General features: G+C 32.8%; 1 non-coding gene across 1 annotated transcript; it reads right to left on the bottom strand.

Annotated features, from left to right (window-relative positions):
• Window positions 1–18228: 18228 nt before the first annotated feature.
• LOC118348817 lies at window positions 18229–18335 on the bottom strand. Its single transcript, XR_004801824.1, has one exon. It is a non-coding gene; the product is annotated as a small nucleolar RNA R71 (small nucleolar RNA).
• Between the last annotated feature and the right edge of the window lie 1927 nt (window positions 18336–20262).

Here is a 20262-nt window from a genome sequence, read left to right on the forward strand (position 1 = left end):
ATTGAAAAATCACCCATCATGATGAATTTCGTCCCCTAAACAACTCGTGGATATAAGCTTTCTACCGAACCACGTAAATTCTTGTATCTATCTTTCTTTACTTTTATTTATGTTTATTTATTACTTGTCATATGGATGAACGCGAAGAAAACTGTATCGAAATCCGAATCATCTCGTGGGCCGGTGCTGATTCTTTTCTCATTTTCGGTCTATTCTGCAAATTTATGAATTAGGCTATGTTTGGGTACAAGAGTATCCTCAACACTTTCCAAGTATTCTCGTACTTTTGAAAATACTTTACATACCAAACAACTTAAAATATTTTCAATGGGACCCACAAACCTACTTCAATCTCTACTCATAAATGTTCACAAACATTCTATAATACTTATCACTATTATATATAAATAAAAAATAAAATCACTATAATATTTATCAATATTAAATATAAAAAAATCATTATAATAAATAAATAAATAAATAAAGCACTATAATATATAAATAAAATATATTTATCACTATTATATATAAATAAAAAATATTTATCACTATTATATATAAATAAATAATAAAATCGCTATAATATATAAATAAAAAATAAAATCACTATAATATATAAATAAAAAATAAAATCCTTATAATATTTATCAATATTAAATATAAATAAAAAATAAAATCATTATAATATATAAATAAAAAATAAAATCGCTATTATATATAAATAAAAAATAAAATCACTATAATATATAAATAAAAAATAAAATCACTATAATATTTATCACTATTAAATATAAATAAAAAAATAAAATCACTATAATATTTATCACTATTAAATATAAAAAAATCATTATAATAAATAAATAAATAAAGCACTATAATATATAAATAAAATATATTTATCACTATTATATATAAATAAAAAATATTTATCACTATTATATATAAATAAAAAATAAAATCGCTATAATATATAAATAAAAAATAAAATCACTATAATATATAAATAAAAAATAAAATCGCTATAATATATAAATAAAAAATAAAATCACTATAATATATAAATAACAAATAAAATCGCTATAATATATAAATAAAAAATAAAATCACTATAATATATAAATAAAAAATAAAATCGCTATAATATATAAATAAAAAATAAAATCATTATAATATTTATCACTATAATATATAAATAAAAAAATAAAATCATTATAATATATAAATAAAAAATAAAATCACTATTATATATAAATAAAAAATAAAATCACACTATATATAAATAAAAAATAAAATCACTATAATATATAAATAAAAAATAAAATACTATCATATATAAATAGAAAATAATATTACTATAATATTTATCACTATTATATATATATAAATAAAATCATTATAATATTTACCATTATTATATATAAAAATAAAATAAAATCACTACAATATTTATTAATATTAAAAAATCATTATAATAAAATCATTATAATATTTATTATTAAAAATAAAATCACTATAATATTTATGAGACCCACATATTTTTCAACTACTTACCTAAAAGTCAACAACTCAACATACTTCACACATCCAAACAACTCAAAATACTTTCAATGGGACCCACAAACTCACTCCAATCTTTACTCATAACTATTCACAAACATTCTCAACACTTCTCAAGTATTCTCACTACCCAAACGTACCATTAACAATTCATATTTAAAATTTAAAATTATATTAATTCATGTTTCATATTTTAAGAAAATAAGATAATATATGAATATGATTAATAAATTAAGAGAAAATATATTTACAACTATGAATTGTACAACCGCTGCTTAATTACTTTGAAAAAAATGAATAAAAAATGGGATTCATATGTAAAAAATTAATTTGTTAATAGTGGACTCCACTCTTTTTTAAAATGATTATACAAAATTTATGCACTATATGTAGAATTACTCATAAATTAAAAATTAAGGACTGGTTTGCATTCAGAAATGAGTTGAAATAGTTTGTGAATTGTAGAATAAAAATTAAATTATTTATTATAAATTTTGTGTGAAATTTGAGAAAGTTATTTTAAAATTTAAAAAAGTTAAATTATTTATTATATTTTATATAGAAATTTAAAAAAATAATAATAATAAAATTAGATAAATTAAAATGAATGTTGAATGGGTGATGCTACAGCTCCGCTGGGGGCTCCCGCTGGGGGTGTAGTGTTATTTTATATGTGTTTTATTTAAGTAATTTTTTATATAAATCTTTTATTATTTTAAAATATTTTAAAAAAATAAAATAAATTTAAAACATCATTTAAAAAATATTTTTTTAATTAGAAAGTAAAAAAATATATATTAAAAAATACTTTCTTAATCATGAAGTAAAATAAAAAATTATAAAAAATATTTTTAAAAAAATAAAATAAATTTAGAACATCATTAAAAATACTTCCTTAATTAGAAAGTAAAAACAATTCATTAAAATATACTTTCTTAATCACAAAGTAAAATAAAAAAATATTTTTTTATGATTTTTTATTTTACTTCGCGATTAAGAAAGTATTTTTTAATAATATTTTAAATTTTTTTATTTTTTAAAAATATTTAAAATTATTAAGAAAATCTATATAAAAAATAATTTTAAAAAAAATACATAAAAAATACACTAACCTCTAACGGGAGATATAGCATTTCCCATGTTGAATATAAACAAGAACTAAAAGTACAAAAAATAAAATATAAAAAGAGGCGGCGTGAAACCCGGGATTTGGACTGATTTTGCTTCCCAGAAATTTTTTTATGAAAAAAAGGAGAAGGACATTCTCGTCCAGTGAAGAAGTGTGGTTACGGAATTATCGGGCCCACAAGAGATTCCAATCTTGTCTTGGCTGGGTAATGATGTCGCTGTACCGCCAGTGGCGTGAGATTCATTGGGACTTGACAATTTCAAATTTGGGTTCATCTTGTCCGTATTCCGTAACTTTTTCTGACAGTGGGTTTATTTATTTATTTTTTTAAATGATGCACAGTAAAATGTTTCAAAAGAGAAAATCATTTTAACTTGTCTTTTTTTAAAATATGTCATTAGCAAGATACCAAAAAATTATTCCATTCAACCTGAATCGATTTTATCATTTTTTTTAATCGTTTATGAACTGTTTCAATCAAATGATTTAAACCTATTCTAGTGGATTTGAACTGATTCAAACCGATTAAAAAATGTATTTATTTTTTAACTTGTATTTAATAACTAAGTTATTTTTATTACTTGTAAGAACAATTATAGAATTAATCATATATTAATTTTTTCATTATTGCTAAAATAAGGATAGCAAATCATGTTAGTTGGTCGTGTTGATATCGTATCAAGTATTGTTTTAAATTTCATACCGTACCTATCGGTACGGTCGAAATTTTCCATACCGACCGTTGGGCCGGTACAGGTATCCCATACGTTTCGTACCGGCTCAAATACCGGCCGATACCGACCTCAATTTCAGCTTGTACCGGCCTATATTTCGGTCGGTACTGGCCGATATTTCGGCCTTCCATTTTTTCAAACAACAAGCTTATTTTTGACCCTCAATTCAGACTAGATTATTTATAATTTTTATATATATTTCTATATAATTTATTCATATATAGACTATTATTTTAGAATATAACTTATATATATAATTTATTCATATATCGACTATCTTGAAATGGTACACAAAACGATACCGATACTGAAATATTTTATTCCAGTGCCTTGACCGGTACGGCTTTCGGTACGGTATTCAAAACATTGGTATCAAGTTATGTATATTATATTATCTGGATAAACCCGATCACGACTCGTTAAGCCTAACAGGTCAAATTTAAATCATAACACTACCCATTAAAATAACGAGTTGACACAACATGACTCATTATTAATTAATTAAAACTGGGTCGAAACGACACGACCTATATAAACTCATTGTATGTAAATGGGTTGAACTGACCCGAATAATTCATTTGATCTGATTAACATAATTTCACATAAAATTTAAAATCATAATATCTTCTAAAAATATAAAACTAACTACTAATGAACAATATCAATATTTTTCAGATTTTAAAATATAATAAAACCAATATTACAATTCATATAAAAAGAAACACATATTAAAATTAAAATTCAATATTACAGTCCAAACAATAAAAATGCCAAAATGAAAATCTCAACAATACCAAATATGAGTATAACTTCATAAATTCAAAATTACAATCTAAATAATAAAAACATAAACATATTGTAATAATATTAATGTCACAATTCTAATAATAATAAATACAAATCTAAACATTTTTAGAACTTGAAGAAAGAAGTGAAGCGTCCTCTTTGCCCTTATTGATATCCTGTTCCACCATCTTTAGTTAGCTCGTCATTTCTTGTATTTCTAATAAAAAACGGCATCAGTAAAATTTGATGTTAAATAAGATTATTGTATTGAAAGCATTACAATCAATTATTTAATAAAATAAAAATAACGTTACATTGCTCGTCACCATATAACCAATCTCTTATGCAAACTAATGTTTCAACCATATTTGCTTTTAGTATACTCCTAAACTGATCAATAATATGCCCACCCACATTAAAAGTATACTCAGATGCAACTCTAGTAATAGGAACACTCAAAATGTCAGGAGCTATATAAACAAGATCAGGATAACAAAATTCTTTTCATTTCTAAAAGAAAAAAAAAAAAAAAAAATCAAGGTCTGCATTTCTATTTGCCCTAGGTAATCCAAATAAAGCTCTAATTGATCTTTTTTTTTGTATGTGGGTAGTAAGATCATCAATTTGAAATGAATCGAATTCCTATAAAAAATGTTTCAAGCTAATGTTATATAAAATAACAATATAATATATATCGTTAAACAAAAAATATTATTTGAATTTACCTTCATTACTTGTCTAGTTTCTCTACTAAAAGATTTGAATTGATTTTTCACTTTAATGACATTTCTTTTAGAAGTTGTGGTAGACTTGTGAGAGAATCAGAACTATATTTCATTAAAAAGAGATACCAATTTTTTACGAATATTCAAATACTCTAGGGAACCATTTCCATAAAACTTCTTTAAGAAAATTCAATAAATGGAAGCTTCTATCGATGATTCAATATAATTGCCGTAACCAACATCACATTGAGCTTTAACCAATATATCTCAAACTTAGCAAGCATTTGATAAACTATTTTTCTCATGTAGCCATCTTCACTCTCACACTATTCCTTTAGTGTCAAGTAAATCATAAAATCGTTAGAAGAAACATTCTCTAAAGTCAAAGTAAAAATCTTAACATTCTCCACTGAAACATCATTAGAAGAAGCATTCTCAAAAGTCAAAGTAAAAATCTTGTTCTAAAAACCCTACTCATATAACAAATTATAAATTTTTTCAGATAAAGATACGCTATTATGTAGTGGTAGCATAAAAGAAAAGTTCAACACCATTTTCTATAAAACCCAACTCTTATCAAGAAAATGTGTTGTAATGTACACATAACCATTAGTAGTTATAGAAGTTCACAAGTCGGATGTCAAACTAATTCTACCGGGAGCATTATTCAACATGCATTTAACCATTTGTATTTTTCAATGATACATTTTAACCAAATCAACCTTAGCAGTATTTCTAGATATAATTGGAACATTTGGACGCAAATATTGTAATGAATATCTCACACAAGAATATTAGACAAATAGAAAAGGCAGCCCATGTTTCACAATTATACCCACCAAGATGTTTCTAAATTTTCAATGTCAAATTTAGAAGTGCTTATCAGCATAGATTCACTATTTTGTGCTAACATTAACTGACTAATATCTCGTGAACTTCTTTTAGGGCATGTGCCAATATAACACTTCAAATTTTTGGCTCCATATTTGCTCACTGTCAAGTATATAGCTCCACACATCTTACATTGGGCTCATGACTTACCATCACGTTTGTTAGAATTAGGAACCATCTAAAAAAAACTCCACACGTTTGACTGTTTCCTTTATTTTGCTTTAGTTTCTTAATTTTGAAAACTTGCTGAGACATTTTCCAGTGCATCCAAGTCAATCAAATCATTATTTTCACCTTCAATGCACGGTCATTACCTATTGCATCACTCATTTGATATTTTAAAAAAATCCAACATGAAAACCAACAACTATAACACAATAATATAATGTCCACACAACAACTATAGTAGATAAATAGCCAAAACACATCAACTATGGCATATGCACAACAACTATTGTGCAATTATAGTAGATAAACAACCAAAACACAACAGCTGGAGTATGTCATGTCTATTTAACTCATTTTGAGGCCTGAAATTTAATTGCTACGTATATAAGCCATGGATTTCTTTGTCTTGTATACATAATAAATGTATAGATCCCTAGCTAATTTAAACCGTAATGACTCTAAGAAAGCAAAGCATGAAAAAAACAATTGATTGATGTCATCTTGACTGATCACATCTTTGTCTAGTTAATGACTATACACACACACGTGTATATAAACATACATACATACATATACATATATATATAATTAGCTGAGCGTGTGTGTGTGCGCGCGCGCACATACACACATATACACACACTATTCCATAAATAAGCTCTTGTTGGCCGTCTAACTCCTTCAAATTGCAACATAATAAACAATAGTGCTAGCATGTGTAACGATCCACAAGAAATTTAATAGATGAATTTCTTTAGCCTTTAGGAATGACGTGAAAATTCCGAAAAGATTTCACGAGTCGAGCAATTGCGTAGGTTTTAATATGTTAGCATAGTTAGTTTTTTACCCACTTAGGTGTCAGAAAATTGATTTTATTTATTTGAGATACTTAGGAGCGTGAGAACGAGAAACTGCTTGTGTCATTAGTCTTAGATGAATATTTATGATTTCACGGTGCAATAAAACGATCTTCATTTTTCAAACAACAGTTATTCAAAAATGCGTTTTGATTTATTCGAGGCACTTAGGAGTCAAAATCTGTGAAACAAAGTGCATTCCTACTTTTGTAGGATTATTTAGGATTTTATGGTGCAAAATTATTTTCACCATTTTGGAAGTGAATGATAACTCTTGTGTTAACGCCATGTGGCATGTAGTCTAATTGTTTTCAGATCATAGTTTGGAATGTTCAAATCAGTTTAGAGAAGTATTATTTGGACACTTCATAAGATATTAGCGACATCTGGTGAATAGTTTAGGATATTTGGCACCAAGAGGAACCATGAGATAGAAATGTGAAGGAAATGAAGGAAAATTAAGCATTATGATCAAGCTACCTAAGCTGAACACTATTCTATCCAACTAGTCATTTTTGTGCCAAATCAAAGAGCGTTTCAATCCTAGTTAAATCCCACATATTTGAGATCCAATTGAAACCCCAAATATTTTGTAGAAACTAAAACCCTAAATGGTTTCTCAAACCGTAAATGAAGCTGGTTTTAACTTAGTGTTTAATTACTTAATTAAATCATTTCTACATGTTGTTAACTATTCAAATTCATGTCATTACACCTTTATCCATTCATTTATACCAGATTATTTTCATTGGGTTAAGAAAAATTAGATTTGGACTCGATAGAAACCAAACCCTATTGAAACCCCAAATGAGACTCAATTGGTTTAGGCCCACCAAAAAGCTCCACCTGTGTAAGGCTTCTTGAGGAAGTTTCCACACTACCATGAGTATACTTTCATTGCCCATGTCAATCCCTAAGGGAGGACAATCAGCCACCTCACCACCACCCCATCACATGGCAGTTTCAAGGCAGAAAACCATGTGTTGTAGTCCATGATTTTGGGCATGGTTTTGGCTGACAACACATCACCAAATAGTCAACCTCACATCCTCTCTCAACCCCTCCAACAATATGAGTCGTCCATGACTTGTCCTTTAGGCTTTTGTCACTTTTGAAACACTTGCTAGGAGAGAACTCAAGGAGAGATTTCAAACAACTTTGTTGGCTTTTCTTACTTGAATTGTTTAAGGCTAGTTTCCATTGGTATATTTTGTATGATTTTGCATGAGATTTTGATTAGTGAAAAGTCTATTTAAGCAAGCAAATATCATTCAAGGTGATAATCTAGGCAGTGTGTGATTTTTTATTTTTTTTAAGTAGTTCTTGGCAAAATCTTGGTACGTTCTTTTTATAGTTTAGAGTTAACATATTAACATGAAGGTGGATTTAGATTTGTGGCAAGGCCTCTTCTGTTTTGGCAGATAATATGAGATGAATTGAAATAAAAATTGAAAGTTGAAAAAATATTGTTATAATATATTTTTTAATATTACTTTTGTTTTGAAATTTGAAAAATTTGAATTGTTTATTTTATTTTGTGTAGGAATTTGAGAAAGTTGTAATGATTAGATGAGATGAGATGAGATAAGAATGATTGTGAAAACAAACGAGGCCTTAGAGTTTTTACTAACAGTTTTGCATGATACAAGAAAATTGGAAATTGGAGGTGTAAAAACAGTTTCTGTTTTAAGTAAGTTTGGATCTTTTGTTACGAAAGCATGCTCGTATAGTCTTGATATTCACATATGTTATTCTTTTGATCTATGTGTTAGAAACTTATTTTGAAGATTTATGGTTGTGATCTTAAGGGAATGAATTTTTATGCATGCTAAGGTCTGGTTGGAACACAAACTTGAGGCTCACAGATTGTGTCGTGTTTCTATGCAATATTGGTCATGTGATCTTGAGTTTAATACTTTAAACAATTTTAGGACTTCAATATGAATCATATGATGTTTTTTCTTGATGGTTTACTTCATGTAAAATTCGGATATAGTGGCTTAATAAAAAATCAAAACATGTAGTACTCGATTTTGGAGTAATTGTGCAACCCGGTTGTGTTGGATGGTACTTTGTGACTTTTGTGGTTTTTGAATTATTTGTTCAAGTATGATGATCCTTACGATTGATTTATGAACATGCTAATAGTATGTTTTTGAAATTTTAAAGTCTTGGATTTGATTTGAAGAATGATAGACCAAGAAAAGGGTTTTTTTTTGGTGTGGTCAAAAGACTAGATGTTCTGGCATGAAAGAAATTATGATTTTTATGATATGTGTTTTTTCAATATCCTAGCATAATATTAAAGCATAGGAAATGATTTTTGTATGCTGTATGATTCTGTTTTAGCATGAAAGTTAGAGTTTAAAAGAATTGCAACAAAAATCAAGGCTTTTAGCATTTGTGTTTTGGCCTATGCTTGGTTCTTATAGCTATTTTGTGTTTAAATTTTTCTAATTAGATATTCAGATTTAGGATAAAATTTACATGAGAAATATAAATTTTGGTGAGATTTAGAGTTGGGATGCAAAATCCTTAAATTAGGGACAAAATGATCATTTCCCACATATAGAGTGGGCAAAATGGTAAATTTTTCATGAGTCTGTTATTTTATATTTCTAAGTATATTATTGAGGAGTTTTTAACCTTTAGAAATACCTCCTTACATTTCTTGTTATTTCGCACTTTATTTCGTTACGCTTCGATCACTGGAAGTTAGCATTTAATTTACTTTTAGGGTATTGTGTGTAAGGTGGTAAGAGAAACCATCATTTATATTAATTATACATATAAATATGTTACGTTATGCTATGCAATGATTTCCTTCCAATACATATTTATCTATTCCACATTATACCACGTTATGCCATGCTTAACTGCTGCACATTCCGATTATGCCATGTTTACCTGTTCCACATCATGTTATGTCATATCACTAGTCTCATGTACACATCATATTAAGTCAAGCTAAGTCATCTATTTTCTTTTTTATTTTATCCACGTCATGTCACGAGTATGGAGTTCGCCATGAAAAAATAATATTTTCAAGTCAGTCGAGTCTTTTATGTTTATCAAGATCTCAAGTGCTAGGATGAGGGTAATATTCTAATGGAACTCCATTGTTCATGCTAGAGTGATTAAACTGGTATGAAATTCTCTAGATTGACAAAGTACAGTCAACATGCTTCGAATGTGGACTAAATAACTAGTCATTGGAGCGAAGTCAGGCACCAACGCCGATGGTGCCAAACTACATCTCCATTTCATGTTATACGCATTTGTGCTCATGGGATGTGTACATTATGTACTCGCAATGGGTGTACATATCTGTGGTGTGATGTGTATGTTAATGTACTCATAACTGGTGTAAATACCAATGATGTGATTCAATACTTGCAGGGGCACATGACTTAAAGGGAATTGTGAAGCATATACAGTTCATGTTTAATCAAGCATTTATTATGGGAACAAGATTCCAAATTTATGCTTAGTTTCAATTCACATCATGTTTATTCCAAGTTCATATTCTGTTTTAGTTCACATCATGTTTATTCCAAGTTCACTTTTAGTTTCAAGTTCAGTTCACTTTCAGTTCGCGTCATGTTTATTTCATGTCTAGTTTAATTCATGTCATGTTTAGTTCATGTTAGTTTAGGTCATGTCAGCTCATGTCTTGTTAACTGACAAGTCATGTCACATTCACACATGTTCATGTTTGCATTCATGTTTTTATTGTCATGCATGAATCTGTATACTATTAGATAAAGTTATTTGTTAACTTGCTGAAATTTGTTATCAAATCTGACTTAGTAGTTTTAACTACAATTCTCTCCGGAACGGTAGATCATGTGCTAGGAGGATCAGGAGATGTGATAGAGGGTCGACTGGAGGAGGTTGATTAAGTGGCAACGCAACGATGCGGAGCTCATGGCTTCCTCGGCTGAGTTGCGCGAGCTACTCGATGGACTAGCCTAATAGTTATATTAGTTTTTGCCTGTACTTAAGAAGCGTTGTCCCCAATACTTATGATGTTACAGATCTTTTGGACATACAATATAACTTTGAATGTATGTTAACTTAAGATTATGAAATATCTTTAGATGTTTGGGGTATATCTTATCTGGTACATAGTATTGCTCAAAGAAAAAAAAAATATTCATTGCGAATATTGCACATTGTTAGAGGCATGCTAGGTGCATTGTATGTTTATCTGTTATGAAAGGGGACAAGTAACCTTGTGTTACATATCTCGATGTTTTAGAATCTGCTAAATTCCAAACGAAATCTAAGGGCATCACATCATATCCTCAGATCATGTCCTTAGTTCATTAAGCTCATAATTATATAAGGAAAATTGTAAGTGGAACAAATAATGCTAATGATTTTTACAGATAAGAAAAGCTCTTCCATTCCATCAAACCTATGGATGACAGTAAAAAATGAAACTACATGATCGATATATTAGTGAAAAATGAAACTACAATTTGTGCAATACTAATATAATCCAAGCAAGAAGATATAGTTATAAAAGTTAAAAAAAGTCGGACTATAGGCACAAATAAAAAAATACACGAGATTGTGGCTGCACATCTTGTAGAAATTACTAATTCTAGCAAAATTAGCCAAACTACAATTATAATGAAACCAATAAACCAAAAAATTTCAAGCAACGACTCTAATCTAGGATTAGAACCCATAAAAAGATAGAGAGTTACCTTTGGCACTTGAGAGAGAAGGAGACCGAGAGTGGTGGGAGTAGCCCAAGTGGGGGCAGCGTGAGGTGAGGCACTGAGGGTGCCATTTGAGAGAGAAGGAGATCGAGAGAGATGGGAGTGGGGGCAGTGTGAGGCTTTGAGAGGTGGGAGTAGGGGTGATGTGAGGCTTTGAGAGATGGGAAAGGGGGCGACATAAGGCTCTAAGAGGTGAGAGAGGGGGCATCGTGAGGCACTGAGAGGTGGGAGTGGCCCAAGTGGTTGGAGCGGCGTGAGGCTCTGAGAGGTGGTGGCATGAGAGAGTAGGGTAGGCCAATAACTTGGAGTTGTGGGAGTGTGAGGTGAGGCACTAAGACCTCGTTTGTTTTCAGAGATGAGATTTTTTGAGATATGTGTGAATAATATTGAGATATGTTGAATATAGATGAGATAAGATTAGATAAAATAAAATATGTGTTTGTTTATAGAGATGAGATGAGATTAGTTTGACTTTTTTAAGAAGTATTTATGGTTGTGGGACCCACAACCGTTTTGCTTTTTTTTTTTTTTTTGCTTTTTCCTAGGATGTGTTGCGTTTTGTTTTTTTTGTTTTTTGGGTGTTTTCTTGCCACTGTGACCCACTAATGTTTACAACTAGGACCCACTCATAAAAGCTATTTGCTGCCGAAAGATGAACACAAGAGAAAGAAAGGATAGGCCCCACTGGCAGCATTTTCTGTGTATAGTACAGTTGATGAATAGTGATAAAATAATGAGAGATGAAATGAGATAAGATAAGATGAGATAAAAAATGGGTATTTGTTTTTAGAGAGTGTCTGGCTGTATAAAACTTAGAAAAGTTTTCAAAATTTTGTGTTTCATCTCTTAAAGCAAACGAGGCCAAGTTGTCGTCAGAGAGAGTGAGGTTTGAGAGATTGTTAGGGTTAGAGTATTTTGGTTTTATAGAAGATATAAATGTAATTTTGAATAAACGAACCTAGTCACGGGAATAGAATCCATTTTTTAAATGGGCTCAAAGAAACTTGTTTAAGAGATTTTGTATTATATAAAATAGTTTTAATTTTTGACAAAAAGCGAGCCTAATAAAGAAATGAAATACTTTTTTAGGAAATGAGAAAATTCTTTTGATCCTTAAAAAACTTGGATGCAAAAAGAAGTTCTTTGCTCAGTTTCTCAATATACGAGCCTACCCTCAAGGTCTTGACTTCGTCCCTTCAATATTTGATTGAAAATTACGTTAATTTTATATTTGTGGAGAGATAAAATGTACATAACCCATAATTGGGCCCAGCCCACCAAGTCGTCACTAGAGACAAGAGAGAGACAATAAGAGATCAAGGAGAGCAAGTCAAACATGCCAAGGGACAAGTCATATCATGCTAGGAAGCTTCAGAGCATGTTAGAGAGAAAGTAGGCCGAGGAGGGAAGCATACACACGCTACAAAGGGATATATATATATATATATATATATAAAGTATACAGCCAGATGAAAGAGGATTTTATAGATTGGGCGGCCGCGGGGTTCTGTGGAGGGATAAAATGTACATAGCCCATAATTGGACCCAGCCCACCAAGCCACCACTACAGACAAGAGGGAGACAATAAGAGACCAAAGAGAGTAAGTCAAACACGCCAAGGGATAAGTCATATCATGGTAGGAAGCTTCAGAGCATGCTAGAGAGAAAGTAGGCCGAGGAGGGAAACTAACACACGCAACAAAGGGATATATATATATATATATATATATTTATAGAGCATACAACCAGATGAAAGAGGATTTTACTTCTCACACCGACTGAAATCTCCCTCGATCAAATCTTCTTCTTCAAGCAGCCTCTCAAGGAAGACATCACCTTCAATAGGAAGAGCTTCAACCTTCTATATGCTTTATATATAGAAGAAATGATAGGTTTGGGAATGGGAGTCTCTTTACTTTCCTTGCACTTATTTTCCATTCACTGCCAAAGACGTATGAATCGTCATCGTACAGCCGCACCGGAACACTGTCGGGGCTCCAAATAACGCCTATCGTAGCATTGTCAGCGTAGAGTTGCCCAGGCCGTGAAACAAGGCATCCACAGTAGCGTCGTTTGTGGGATCTCTGCTGTCCCATAATTAGTGTGTCCTTTGTATGTCGGCAAGAACACGCTCTCAGAGCTCGTGATATGAAGAAGAACAACATGAAGCGATGAAAGGAGGAGATGACGAACAGGTTACGACAATACAGAAGAAGAATACAACGAAAGCGGGAAGAATGACGATTTTTTGAGGCACTGAATAAAATCCGATCGGTGAAGGAAGCATCCTCCAGATAAGCACTCCATGCTTCATTGCCTTTATTTTTTTATTGACGACACTAGTTTAAAGATCGGGCGAGTAAACTCTACGTCGCCAAGATAACATAGCAATTGTAGCCCAAGTGACCGGGCCACTTTATTTCCATGCTTGAGGATATGGTTTGTGCATAGGCACATGCACATGCGGACAATAACTAAATGCCTAGACGAGCAGTGCCCACTAGAGCCCTGTGGTGTGCATATCACACATGGCGGGTGCACTTCCTGTGCACCAGAGAGGCATTCTACTCTGTCGTGAGCGGCCAAGAGCCGCAGGTGAGAACCCCGGGCCATAGCACCGGCCGCCGGCATTTTCTGCAGTGACTATGGCGGTCACCAGAAGAAAAGGCCATGCACATCGTGCACGGCGGGCACGACATGCCTGCCGGAGGTTTCTGTCTCCGACCGGCTTGCCCCCTTGGCCAGGGGCCGAGCGGGGGGCTCCATACTGAATCTTTTCCATCCGATAGGCCGCAGCCAATCGCAAGCCCGACACGCCTCTGGCTGCCACTAAGTGGCTCACCAACAATTTCTGATGGCAACCATCCTCCTCCCCCAGAGGGAGGCAACTTTGACGAAAAGATTACAAAACTGTGGTCAGCTTGCGCGGCACAAAGGTCTCGCAGCCCAAAATTGTCATGGCACGATGGGAACCATGGCAGCAACCAGGTGGTCCGTTGACCACCTCTGTGACGGCCTGAGTGGCCACCTCCTGCGGTGGCTGCCTGCCTGCGGGTGCACGGTTTTGTGCACCCAAGATGATCTTGGACCCACGGTGGACGGTGGATGGCCAATCGCCACAATGACCACCGGCATAATCTGCCACAACATGGCAGTCACCTCCTTGGCAGTCACTCACTAGCATGAAGACCCATTTGCTCAGAACACATGCACGAACTACTTAGCTCGGTAACCACATGCATACAAGGAATCCATCAGCTTGAAAACCATTGCACGGGAAGCACCTGCTCGAAAATCATTGTACGGGAAGCCCTTGCAAGTGAAGCACCTACTTGGAAACCACTGCATGGGAAACACCTGCTCGGAAACCATTGTACGGGAAGCACTTGCAGATGAAGCACCAGCTCGGAAGAATTTGCAAGTGAAGCACCTACTCGAAAACCATTGCACGACTACGTCCACCATGTACTCGAACACACCTCACCTACACATGAAGTCACATGCACGATGTCCGCCATGTACAGGAAGTGCATACTCTGTAACTACATGCACGAAGTCCCTCTGCTCAGTAAGTATCTGAATGGAGTTCCTCAACCCAGACATCACTCATACGAGAACTTCCCTTGGATCACCAACCCAACAAGGCTCTCACGGACTAGACCACTCACCATGGTCGGCACACGTGATTCGACGAGCGATCATGCATGGGCTCAAACCAGACCAGTCGCACGAGAGTCGGACACACTTGACACAGTCGCATCGAGCTCTCCAATTGCATGAGACTCAGACGCAGTTAGTTGTGCTCGGACAATGCTCTGTTCAGCATTGCGCTACTCTACTATTGCACTGCTTTGCTGTGCTGCCCTGCTCTGCTGCTCTACTTTGTGCTACTCCGCTGTTCTACTTTGCTTTGCTCCACCAGCGGGCTCTCCCAGAGGGCTCTCCTTAGAGGGCACTCCCAGTGGTTTATCTTTCCCAAAATTTATGTGAATTTTGTTTCACTAATGTAATTATTTTATGTGGTGTGGAAATCAACAAAATCTCCATCAGCAGAATCTCCATCAGCAGAATCTCCATCAAACGGAATCTCCATCAAACAAAATCTCCATCAATGAAATCTCTATCAGCAGAATCTCCATCAATGGAATCTCTATCAGCAGAATCTCCATCAATGGAATCTCCATCAGTGGAATCTCCATCAATGGAATCTCTACCAGCGAAATATCTATCAACGAAATCTCCATCAGCAAAATCTCCATCAGCAAAATCTTCATCAACGGAATCTCCTTCAGTGGAATCTCCACCAACGAAATCTCCATCAACAAAATATCTATTAGCGAAATCTCCACCAATGGACTCTCTATCAACAAAATCTCCATCAGTGAAACATCCATCAGCAGAATCTCCATAACAAAACCGAGTCCCTAGACTCTCGCAAGCACCTTGCTCGCACTCCACATGATCGAGTACCTCTCCCAACATATTCGAGCTCTGCGTTCACATCATACACGGTCGAGTACATCTACCATCACATTCAAGCTCCGTGCTCGCATCATACGTAGTCGAGTATATCTCCTTAACAAAGCGGCGTTGGGCGAGCCGCGACAACGTTGGTGGGCATTCGAGAGTGGAGTTGGGAGCTCCAGGCTTCGTCACATTCCCAAGCATGTGGGCATTGTTATCATTAAATTTTATTTTAGATTTGAAGAAAATGAAGATCCAAATTTTAGCAACCTATCGTCTAGCGACTTTATTTCATTTAAATGGAGATTTATCCGAATATAAGAGCTGGTCATTGGTGTTATTTAGGGGATAAAGATCAAGTTGAATTTTTGAATAGCAGAAGAAACTGGAACCAATCAAATGGCATATTTTTGAATTGGATAATGGTACAATTTTGAATTTGAGAGAGACCATATTTCCGTTGGAAGTAGATGAAAGACTAAACAGAAGAAGAATATCAAGAGACGCGTAAGAAAAAGCAAATGAAGTGACGGACTAAAGGTGAAGTTCAAAAAGAAAAGAAAAGAAAGAGACGTTACTTGGTAAATTCGAAATTCAAAGAATAAATAACTTGAAGTGCTTTTGGATGAGGTCTATCTATTCTACCTACCACCATGCAGTAGTTCAAAAGTTTGAAGAAAAAGAAAAGGCTATGTGATCTATCGACCACGTCCCCGGGGTGTGTCCGTGAACGTCGGAAGAAGAAAAACTGAAGAAAAGTGGAGGAAGCTGCAGACTGAAACGAGTATTTTTTTCACTTTTGATTTTCTTCTATTTCTCTCAGAAAAATTATAGTAATTTCATTGATGTTGAATTTAATTTTTAACATGAACTAAATTTTCCTTATTCTAAGAAAATGATATAATCTAATTTCAAACTATACTTGATTTTCTATACTAATTTGAATTAATTCTCTTTTATATTTGTCTGATTTATTCTAAGTTTATTGCTTCTAATTGATTGGTCATTAATTAATTAGATAATTTTGATATTGTGATTCTCTTTCAAAAGAGGAAATTATAGGATAAACCTTGGATATTTTAGTATTGGTAAATATAGAAATCGAAAGACCTATATGAATCTATGTAGTATTAAAATCATTGATCTTAATGCATTCATATCCATTAATTTACATACTTTTGTGTAAAATGATGATCAAAAATAAATCAAATTGACTATCGAAAGAGGCTTTTGGATGACTTTAGAGAATTTGCTAACAAACAGAGAAAATTAATTTTAATTAGTTAAATGAGAAAAGCATAGTGAGAGATTATGTGAAATCGATTATCTAGAAATTTTTTTCTCATTGATTCAATCATTAAACAACATTTTTGCTTTCCTTTGAATATTTTCTTTGAATTGATAGTATTTCAAATTGCAATTACAAAAATCTTAGTGACTTTTCTAAATAAAGTTGAAGTTAGTATAATTTCGATACTTGTCAAAGTGAAGTACCAATCCCTAAGGACGACACTCTTCTTATCACTTTACTATAAAACTATAATACTTGCACTTCCAGTTTTGTACTGATCAAGTTTTTGGCATCTTTGCCAGAGATTGATTTTTTCTTGTTTTTGCCAATATCGATACAAAATAATCTTTATTTTAATTTAGAATTTTATTTTATTTTTTATATTTTTTATTTTATAGGTGTGTTTTTTACGTTGGATGCACCGTGCTAGACATCTTGACATTTTTCCTTTCGATCCAGAAATTGAAAGAACTCTTGGATCAAGAAGAAAAAAGAAAGTACTAGCCATGACTGACGAACAATAAGATGCACAACCACGCATCTTGAAAGATTATGTACGGCTAGTTGTGAATGACAACTACTCGAGTATAAGACGCTAAACCATTAATGCCAACAAATTTGAGCTCAAACTAGCCTTAATCAACATGGTGCAACAAGTCTAATTCAACGGATTGCCCCTAGATGATCCCAATATTCATTTAACGATATTTTTAGAGATTTGAGACACTGTAAAGATTAATGGTATTGCTAAAGATACTATTAGCATGAGATTATTTCCTTTTTCTTTGAGGGACAAGGCAAGAGGTTGGCTACAATCTGTACAGTCGGGAAGTATCACTAGTTGGAAGGACATGACTGAAAAGTTTCTTACTAAATTCTTTCCACCAGCAAAAACAGCCAAACTCAGGAGTGATATTGGTCAATTCAAGCAAAATGATTTCAAGTCACTCTATGAGGCATACGAAAAGTATAAAGATTTCATTCACCATTGCCCTCAACATGGATTGTCGAACTGGTTGCAGGTTCAGATATTCTACAATGGATTGAATGGATAAATGATAGGTGCAAAACTGCAAGTGCACAATATCGTAGTTTTATAGTAAAGTGATGAGAAGAGTATCGTACTCAGGAATTGATAACTTACTTTTGACAAATACATAAATTATATTAATCTTGACTTAATTTAAAAAAGTCACTAAGATTTTTGTAATTGCAAATTAAAATAAAATTAATTCAAAAAAAATACTTAAAGAAAAAGAAAGATATTGTTCAAAGATCAAATTAATGGAAAAGAAAACTTCTAGGAAATTGATTTCGCCTAATCCCTCACTATGCTTTACTCATCTAACTAAATGAATTTAATTCTCTCTGTTTATTAGCAAATCTCCAAATCATCCAAAAGCCTCTTTCGATAGTCAATTGAAAATATTATTGTTTATCATTTTATGCAAATTAATAAAGCAAGAAAGCAATAAGACCAATAATTTTAATACTACACAGGTTCATACAAGTCTTTCGATCTCTATATTTACCTATGTCGAAATATCCAAGATCTATCCTATAATTCCCTCTTTCGTCAGCAAATCACAGGATCAAAATCATCTAATTAATTGTCAGTTAATTAGAAGCAATAAGTTCAAAATAAATCAGACAAATATAGAAGATAATTACTTCAAATTAATATAGAAAAACAAGCATAGTTCGAAACTAGATTACATTATTTTTCTAAAATAAAAAAAAAATTAATTGATATTAAAAATTAAATTCAACATAAATAAATTTACCATAATTTTTTTAAAAAAAGAATGAAGGAAAAGAAACATTAAAATATACTGTTGTCGTCCAAGCCTTCGCAAGCCGCAGCGTCCTTCTCTCCTTTCTTTCTTTCTTCCGCTCCGTTACGTAGTTTTTCTTTTCTTTTTTTTTTTTTTCTTTTTTTCTTTTGTGCATTCTGTGTTACCTTCCTCTCTCTTCGGAAACGAGAATTCAAAAATCAAATCTTTTTTTTTTCGTGCGTGCAGAAGCTGGAAACCAAAGACTCCAAAAGTGCTCCGTTTCGTCAGCAACAAAATGTCGTTTCGTGCGTGCAGTTTGTCCAAGAGAAGCCCGTCTCCCACGTATGCAAATGCCAAAAGCCAAGTCAAACACTTGTTGTATATCCTTTCAAAAATCCCACACATGCCAGCTCCTAAAATTAAAAGAAAAGTCCCCGTATTGCTCCAACGTCTAATGCTCATTCTATTTTACGTAGCTTTATTTTTCTCAACTTGCTGGTGCGTGCCGTTCCTCTACATAAAACTCTCTTTGGGTTTTATTTATCAAAATATCAAACTCTTCATTTAAATGAGAATGAGTCACTAGACGATGGACTTGTAGAATTTGGATCTTCCTTTTTCTTCAAATTTGAAATAATTTCAAATGATGACAATGAAGCCTAAAATCAACAAAAATAAATAAAATTAGACTAAAATTTAAAGTTAAGGGGTGATAAAATATAAGAAATTATGCAAGCTATCAATAAACTCGGACCATAGTTGATGCTTCTATTGGTGGAACTTTCATGCAAAGACAGCTGAATGTGCTACCTCTCTTTTAAAAGAAATGACCTCAAATAACTATCAATGACCAACAGAAAGAACTATGGCTAAGAACAAAAATTTGGACTCGTCATGTGAGTCCTCTTCATCATCACTCTTCTCCAAGCACGAAAATTTGCCCCTTCTTGAACTTTTGTGCTCATGGCTCCACTTTTCCCCACACTTGAAAAAAAGCCCTTTCTTGATTTGGTCTTGGACCTCCTCATGAGAAAGCTTTCTTACCTCTTTGTTCTTGTCAATGGTTGGACTCTTCACTACCTTCTTGCCTTTCCAAGGAGTCTTGGTTTGCAAAGGCTTGGCCTTGCTCCTCATGATCTCCTTAGTTTGGAGTTTCTC

Source organism: Juglans regia, chromosome 6 (assembly GCF_001411555.2).
Source record: "Juglans regia cultivar Chandler chromosome 6, Walnut 2.0, whole genome shotgun sequence".
NCBI classification, from domain to species: domain Eukaryota; kingdom Viridiplantae; phylum Streptophyta; class Magnoliopsida; order Fagales; family Juglandaceae; genus Juglans; species Juglans regia.